Below are 9154 nucleotides of genomic sequence, written 5' to 3'. Positions count from 1 at the left end.
GTGCTTGTCACCCAGGCTGGAGTGCAGTGGTACAATCTTGGCTCACTGCAACCTCTGCTTCCTGGGTTCAAGCAATTCTCCTGCCTCAGCCTCCCGAGTAGCTGGGATTACAGGTGCCCACCACCACACCTGGCTAATTTTTTTGTTGTTGTTGTTTGTTTGTATTTTTAGTAGAGACGGGGTTTCATAATATTGGTCAGGCTGGTCTTGAACTCCTGACCTCAGGTGATCCACCCACCTCGGCCTCCCAAAGTGCTGGGATTACAGGCATGAGCCACTGTGCCCAGCCACACTAATCATTTTAAACCTTTAAGTTTTAAAATTAGGTTGAATGGTAGTCTAACCAAAACATAGGCTTAATCACTCTTCCCTATTTCCAAGCAACTATCATTCTTCACTTTATTCTAGATAAGTGCATTTAAGTGAATGTCATCCTAGCTCTGTGTAATGCTAAGAAATACAACATCATACCCTCCCAATGTATATTCCACTTGGATTCTTCACATAAAATGGACTACACCAACAGCACTGATGCTCTGCGTTTTAAAAATTCATACCAAATTATTGCAGTTGGAGCACACACACACTCTGACACAAAAAGCAAATATTGGATGATGAACATCCATTCAGAATATCCAGATATTCTGGAGAGAACTGGAGCTCATAGCCTTCCCTTTAGGACAGGTTTGGCAAACTAAGTCTAGGCCTCCTGTTTTTGTAAATAAAATGTTATCGAAACACAGCCACACCCATTCATTTATATGCCCTCATGATTGTATGATCCATAAATCCTAAAATATTACTATCATTAAGACAAAACTTGCTGATCCTTCCTACAGAAAGCAGAAGATATCCAGACAGGGTACCTCAATCAGACAGATTTGGAGGAATTTTAATCTCCTCCATCAGCAGAGTTTTCAGTTCTCCCTATCCCAGGCCCCAACAGTTTACAATGTATTTATTATAAGAACGTAGCCAAATCCTTTCAGGAATTAAAATTACATGGTTTTTTGGTTCTGGAAAGAGAAGTGGTCAGCTAAAGCGGCATCTCCCAGACAAGCACTCATCAACATGCATGGTGGAACATGCTTGTAACTGAAGTGTAATGCATATGAGGAGGGATAGGCCTAAGTGTTTGTATTTATAATTGGAATTGTGAAATCAAGAAACTTGGTTTCCCTGAATTTTCCTTCTGTGAAGTGTTGGAAATGATACATGTATCCCTTAGTAGCTTCACAGTCAATGCTTTCTATATCCCTTAACTACTTTTTCTTTAAATATCAATTAATTGAGCAATTAAAAGTGTGAAATCAGCAGTGTGCCTCTATTTGAAAATAAGATTCCTCTTTCTGCATGTGGGGCTTTTGGAGCCAGTATGCTGTATGTCTCAGATGAAGACAGCAATGTGTGCCTCTAGAGACCTCCTCTGCACACAAGCATGTGTCCCCACGAAGGTCCGTTGCAGATTCAGAGTGCATTACAGAGGCATAGCTCCCTGCCCCCTGACCAGGCCTCTCTCACCTTAAGGTGTGCTGATATCTTGATGAGGTGAATTTATTTTAAAAGACCAACATGGCATTCGATAAGCACATAACTGAGCAGGGCCCAGTCAGGATGCTGGGGTTGCATCAGTGAACAAGTCACACCAGGTTCTCCTCCTTTGTGGTACTCTCCCTTTAGCAAATGGAGACTACAAAGCTATTTCCATTCTCAACATAAGAAAATGCATGAAATAAGATGCAATTGGGTGGAAGTGTAGGAATTTTCCCAAGCTAGGGAGAATAGCAAAGACTGATAAATGCTGAAGACACCAGAGTATGAACCAGGAAGCAACAACATTACTAGTACCAATAACAATAATAATAGTTAAGATTAGTAGTGGCTTTGTTGGCCACAGCCTCTTCTAGGCACTTCAGATTTTAGTGCATTGACTACTTTTATAACTGGCTTACTGCAGCTCAGGGGGCCAAACATGCTCCAGTGCTGTCTGAACCCCAAGATTGTCCTCTACCTCCACTTAAAGCCCCTGCAGCCTTACATGTAACCCCTCAGGCCCATGAGGTATAAGTGTGGAACTAACCAGCAAGTAGTAGTGGGAAGAGCATGGGCTTCAACATTACTGAGCTCACTTAAAAGCTTGGCCTTGCCAATTGCCAGCACTGGGAGCTCCTTGAGCAGATGAACCTCTCTAAGGTTTTCAGCAGCATGGTAATAAGGCCACGGGAGACCTAGCAAAAAGCACAATGTTTGGCATATAGTGGGTGCCTTCTACCAAATCAGTGCTAGCTGCTGCAACTGCCTTTCATTATTCTCTTAAAGTGAGGGTGTCTTGAAGAGAGAGGACACACACAACCCATGACCACATCTTTGGTCTGGATGTTAGGTCATCCAGACCAAACTGCCAAAGAAACTAGAAGAGCTACTCAGCTGAACCCGGCCCAAAACGCTGACCCACAGAATTATAAGCAAATAAAATTGTCACTGTCTTAGCCACTAAGTTTTAGAGTGGTTTGTGACACAGCAATAGATCATTGATAGAGTCACGCTTCTTCAGGGTAGTCTGTTTTTCCTTTTTCACATTCTAATTGCTCTATGATCTTCTGCCTTCTGGCTTCTAGCCACTCCACCTAAACTGATCCACCTCTGTTTTTCTACTCTTTAGTAATACATAAGTGCAGGAAAACAGCCTGTTGCATGATAAGAATGACACCCTTCTTGAAGCGAAACTGCCATGATGATGGAGTTTGATTCCTACATACCAAGGTGTTCTGCAGTAAGGTTCTTAAATAATACCTGTAGCATAGATAACCCCTCATAAAGATGCTTATCTCACCTCCCTCTAGCCCAGATCTCTCTCCTAAACTCCAGACATGCCTGAAGATTAGATATTTCTACCTGCTTTCTTCACGTGCTCCTCAAACTCAACAACACAGCCTATCCAAAGTGACAGCCATCATCAGTACTCTCTTCCAGTCCCCGGTCAATGCTCCCACAGGGCTCCTTCTGTTGTTCGTTGTATTAAGGAACAGCCCCACCAGCCACCAACTGCCAAACTGGAAAATAATTATCATTCTTGATTCCCCCCTTTCTCTTACCTTCTCCATATCATTAGCCACCAAATCTATCAATTCCACTACCTCAATGTCTCCCAATTGCTTTCAATTATTTTTCCTCCCAATGCCACTTCCTACTCCACCTTGGTCACCATCACTTCATCTACATTAACTAGTCTGTCAAGTCTGGTCACTCCCAGGTTTATTCATTGCAGTCAGAGATATTTTTTAAATGTAAGTCTGGTCATGTCTTTTGCAGCTTAAATTCCTTTGAGAGATTTTGTTTTAGGGTAAAGTCCTAGAAAGGTTCTGCAAGGCTCTTTATAGACTGCCCCCTTCGTAATCCTCCAGCTGAATCACCTCCTGCTGCCGCTCTTCTTTTGAGCAATACTCAATTTGGCTCCTGTATATCCCTTTCTTCTGACTTTCTTAAAGCCTACTTTTTTTTCTCCTAAGTAGCCTTCTTTGACCGCCCCCCTCCCCGACCCCACTCTGGCTTAGTATTGTGGCCTCCTGGGTGCCGCCATAGCCTGCTGTCCTTTTCACAGCATTCCCACACCATATATGATGCCTGCTACAGTAGTACCCTGAGCTCTAAGCAATGGGAGCTCATGAACCATGACTATCTTGGGCATTGGGGCACCCCCAGGACCTAATGTACTTTAGACAGACCAGATGCATAATAGATAGTTGGTAGAGAAAATGAATAAATCTGAAAAAGAGACGGATGGAAAAAGAGAAGGATAGCAGATTGCTGTGCACTTGCCAAGATCTAGGAAGAACAGAAGTGTTTAGACTATGTCACTGCCTGAGCTAGAAAGGTCACATTTAAATTGACAATAAAAAGAAGAAGGCATATAGTAGGGCTGTCTATTGTGGCAACTTCATTCTCAGCCAGCCACTCAAATGGTCAAGGGCAACCAGCAAGAGGTGAGGCAAATGGGAACCTGTGCTGATTGCATTAATTTTATGTCTTGTTCCATCGACAGGGAATTGAGAAGTGGCAGAGTTGGAGGGGAAGAAAATTTTGGTTTTACACATCTTGGCATTTGACTATATTCTGTCTGGTATGTTTTATTTGGGTTCCCCCTAAAGCAAACCCTGAGACAAAGATTTCAATGAAGGTAGTTTAATTAGGATGTGTTCTGAGGAAGCACATGCACGGGAGTGGGAAAGCAAGGGAAGGGCAAAGCCAATAAATGGTGCATTAAAGAACAAGTTACCACTGATGGCAACACGGCCTTTATCCACTTAAGGCTCTGAGGCTTGAGGGGACTGACACTGAAGGTCGCCCCTGGGGCTGTAAACCCCCAACACTCCTGGAGCTTCCCTGCACACAGTTTCAGCTTCCCTGCATGCAGTTGCTGGGTCAGAGAGAGGCAGCAAAGAAGCAGAGAGAAACCCATTCAGGGCAAAGCTGTCAACTTGGTGGGAATTGGCCCCTGTGGCCACAGGTAAACTCAGAGCAGGCTGAGGGTCTATGTGGTTGCACATCAACAACACCAGGTTGAATAAACCTTTAATTTTTCACAATAGTTGGTACAGCCATTATAGAAAATATTCTGGAGTTTCCTAAAAAAAATTAAAACTAGAGCACCATATGACCCAGTATTCCCACTCTGGGTATACATCCAAAGGAAATGATATCAGTATCTCAAAGAGAGATCTGCAGTCTCATGTTCATTGTGGCATTATTCACAATAGCCAAGATATGGAATCAATCTAAGTGTCCACCAACAGACGAATGGATAATGAAAACGTGTTGAATGGAATATTATTCAGCCATAATAAAAATGGAAATCCTTCCAATTGTGACAACATGGATGAACCTGGAAAATATAATGCTAAGTGAAATAAACCAGACTCAGCAAGACAAATACTGGGTGATCTCACTTATATGTGCAATCTAAAAAAGCCAAACTCATAGAAGCAGAAGGTAGAATGGTGATTGCCAGAGGCTGGGGGGTAGGGGCAGTGGAGGAAGTGGGGAGATGTTGGTCAATGGGTACAAATTCAGTTATAAGATGAACAAGTTCTGGGATCCGACAGTCAGCACAGCATGGTGACTGTTAGTTACTAGTACTGTACTGCCTACTTGAAATTTGGTAAGAAAGTGGGTCTTAAATGTTCTCACCACATAGGAAAAAATAGGATAATTATGTGAGGTGATGCATGTGTTTATTGGCTTGATTATGATAATTATTTCACAAAGTACATGTATATCAAATCATCACATTCTGTACCTTAAATATATACAGTTTTTATTTGTCAATTACACCTCAGTAAAGCTGGGGGTGGGGAATTTCACAATGTTGTAATTCTTATCCATTCTAGAAGCATGTAATTTCCCTCAAGACAGGAATATTCTAACTTTTTATACCCTTTGTACTGGGCTTATCACAATCCTGAGCATATTGTTCAATTATGCAATAATTGATTTGAAAAGTTGCCACCTCAATCCTCTTCCCCCAAGGCTTCCTATGCTTATGATATTTGAGATTCATTAGGTCAATTCATAAAGCTCAGAGGAGAACCAAAGAAATAAAAGCCACTTTTATATTAGAGTGATGCAGTAAGAAGTGGATTTCTGAATTTTCCTTTGGTATTTATAAAGTCTCCATCATTTTTTAAAACATAAAATACAGTTAAAGCTGTGATAATGGAACTAAATGTCAGGTCACAGTCTCATTTGAAAGATTATGGAAAATTAAAATTATACAGTTTTCCCCAAGATATTCCACTATTTCCTTTCTAGAATAGACAAAAGGGCTGGTTTAGAATTGTACTGATAACTGAGGAAGCAAACGTTTGGTGATTTATGAGAAACAACAAAAAGGGTAATTTTGAAAAGTCTTTGAAAACAAAGACACTATCTTCTGAGCTTCTTTTTCATATCCCTTCTTCATTCACAAGAAACTTTACACTGCAGTGTGTTCTCTACATATAGATGCAGGGACCTTATGGTGGAGGCTAAAATCAGGAAGTTCTTGATTAGCAGTTGGAATCACCCTCTCCACACCCTGCTATTGATATGCTTTTCATTCCTGGAACAGCAACCCAGATCTGTGTCAAAGATACCACCTTGTTTTGAAACTGGTCTGTGGTGTCGTTGAATGCTCCTCTTCTCTTTTACTACCACGCTTTCATATGCCCTCTTTTGCAAAGTCTAAATGTATTTTTCCAACTTTTTTTCTTAACTAGTTTTGGACCTCTAGTGCAAAGGATTGAGTTAATCACATCCCTCAATTCAAGGCCTAGTAAGATCCCCTCTCTTGCTTAATTCATTTATTTATTTGTATCTCCATACCATATTCATCTTTCTTCTTCTTGCAATAGACATGCATTTTAACATATTTTATGTATATATTTTCATGTGAGTATGTCCTTGCAAAATGTATATTGTCATTTTGTGAATTTTTATTTACATGAATGATGTACGTTGCATTCTATTTCTGACAATACACTGTTTTTAAGATCCAACCATGTTGATGTATATAGTTCTAATCTTTTGTGTTTAATCATTGTATTTAATGTTAAGTGATCACTACACTTTGTCCATCACTTTGGCAAAAATTGACACCTGGGTTACCTCCAACTACCCACTACCACAAATACGCTGCAATGAAAATCCTCATCCCAGAACACATGGACACACTGTGGGGAACAACACACACTGGGGCCTGTCGGTGCTGGGCTGGGGGATGGAGGGAGGGAGGGCATCAGGAAGAATAGCTAATGGATGCTGGGCTTAAATACCTAGGTGATGGGTTGATGTGCACAACAAACTCCCATGGCACATGTTTATGCATGTAACAAACTGGCACATCCTGAACATGTACCCCAAAACTTAAAAGTTGAAGAAAAAAAAACAACAAGAAAATCTTTATCCCATAGGGCTGCTCACAACTGGGCAGATGGCTTCCCTCAGAGTGAGTGATCTAAGAAAGAGCAAAGCAGAAGTCACAGATCTTTTATAATTTAGCTTTGGAAGTCACAAATTATCATTACAATGATACTATATTTGTTACACCAGTCAGCCCTACTCAATGTGGGAGAAGACTATGCTACAACATGAACACCAGGAGGCAGGGATTATTAGAGTCATCTTGGAGGTTAGCTGCCACACACATTGGACATGATGCTCCTTTTTTTTCCCATATTTCTTGTTTTCCCATATGGATATTTGTGTGTGTGTGTGTGTGTGTGTATGTGTGTATGTGTGTGTTTCTCTGCTTTTTGCATGAATTGATTATTGTGTGATAGCTCTACTTCCCAGGAGATGTACCTTCCTGTGCTTACGAAAATTCCAAAGCCTTTGTCTTCATATTCCCACTGAGTTCTATTATTAGAATTGTCAAATGGCTGCCAAATGCTGTTCATAAAAAGGAAAGTCATGATAGGTTTTCAACACCTGGAAAAAAAGCCCATCATATTCAAGAACCTGAATTTGATTAAGCCATGATATTTTTGAACACTTAAGCCAGCCTAAACTCTTCTTTCTATTGTTGCACATAGTGGGATTTGTTTCAACTGATTTTATTTTCATTTTTTGAAATATATTCTCAAATAACATGTATAGATTAGTGAGATTGTTGGCCTTTTATTAAAAGTCAAAAGAAGTATAGAAAGGAGAAGCATCCTTTTGACACTTTTATAGGTCAGATAGAACTATAAAAAAGTATGGTTTTTAAACAAAATGTTTTATTACGAGAGAAAATGGTTATTACAACAACTCTGAAATATCACATGAAAAATGAAAATAAATATTCCTTTTGTTTCTACTAGTCTGTGGCCCTTGAGTCTTTCAACACGACATTTTTGCACATCAAATAAAAGGTTAAGGGATATGAATAATAACAATACAACAGAGAACCAAATATTCATTTTTCATTAGGAAAATATAAAAAGAAAGAATGTAAGTTGATCCTTACCATTTTTAATTTATTGAAGCAAAAATGTCTTTCAGCATGAATGCAGTATTACCATCCAAAGGAGGATGTGCATGAGCATTCAGAGTCCAAGGGGAAAAGAAAGTCACTCAATCTGAGTGCTTCTCCCATCATGTAGGCCAGAGAGATGAATTATTTGCTGAGAAATCCACCTGAGTTTACAGAGTTGCCACAGTTGAGAGCCTCAGCACTGAAGCAAACCACTGCAACATAATTTTAATCTTGGTTACTAATTGCTTTTATTTTGGGGTTCCCAGTGTGTTTGAGGCTCTCAAAGAGTTCCTCACTGCTCTGCCGAAAAAAGCACATGACAGGCCATTAACAGCCTCCTATGGGAAACCTGCCTCTCAGAAAGCTTGGTACGTCCTTCCCAACTTGTGTTTGACTTGAGCGAGAGAGACACAGGCCAAGGGACCAATGATTTATCCACTTCCCAGACCACACCAAAACCAGTAAACCTCAAGCAAGACTGGATAGATTTCTTTTTGCCTTGCTTGATCTCTCCAGAGATTTGTAGTTAGGAGTAGAAATTTGGAGAAATGAAAGATAATGATATTACAAGAGCAGTCATTACAGGCCATGCTTCTGGTTTACTGTTGGGAAAACTGAGGCGAGGGCTTGTGGTAAGGAATACGTGAGTCCTTAAGTGCAAGTGTTCTGAAATTTTAAATGCTTATATAATACAAAGCCTGTGCCCAAGGCCAGAAATATCTTCAGGATTACTTCAGGATTTTTGTCTTAGGCTTGGCAATTGCAGATGTTATACACTGGACCCAGATACACTGAATTTTCTCTGGTAAATATATCTCCTCTACTTGATAGCAAGAAGTCAGGGCCAGGAAAAAGTTTGGACCTCAGATGGGACGGGCTGATGTGTGATGGGTGTTTTCACCACAGACCATGTTGCTTTACATTTTTCACTTCGGGATCTTTATTCATCAGGGCACACTAGGGACACATCATAGATATTGTCAAGGTAAGCCTACGGAAGGCAGGCATAATACCAGGAAATACTTCACCCTCCTCCAAAGAGCTGGGCACACTAGGGACACATCATAGATATTGTCAAGGTAAGCCTACGGAAGGCAGGCACAATACCAGGAAATACTTTACCCTCCTCCAAAGAGCTGCAAGCACTTCCGAGTATGCTCT

Source organism: Pongo abelii, chromosome 2 (assembly GCF_028885655.2).
Source record: "Pongo abelii isolate AG06213 chromosome 2, NHGRI_mPonAbe1-v2.0_pri, whole genome shotgun sequence".
Lineage (NCBI taxonomy): Eukaryota > Metazoa > Chordata > Mammalia > Primates > Hominidae > Pongo > Pongo abelii.
The sequence above is the reverse complement of the archived record's forward strand: the minus strand, read 5'-3'. Positions refer to the sequence as shown.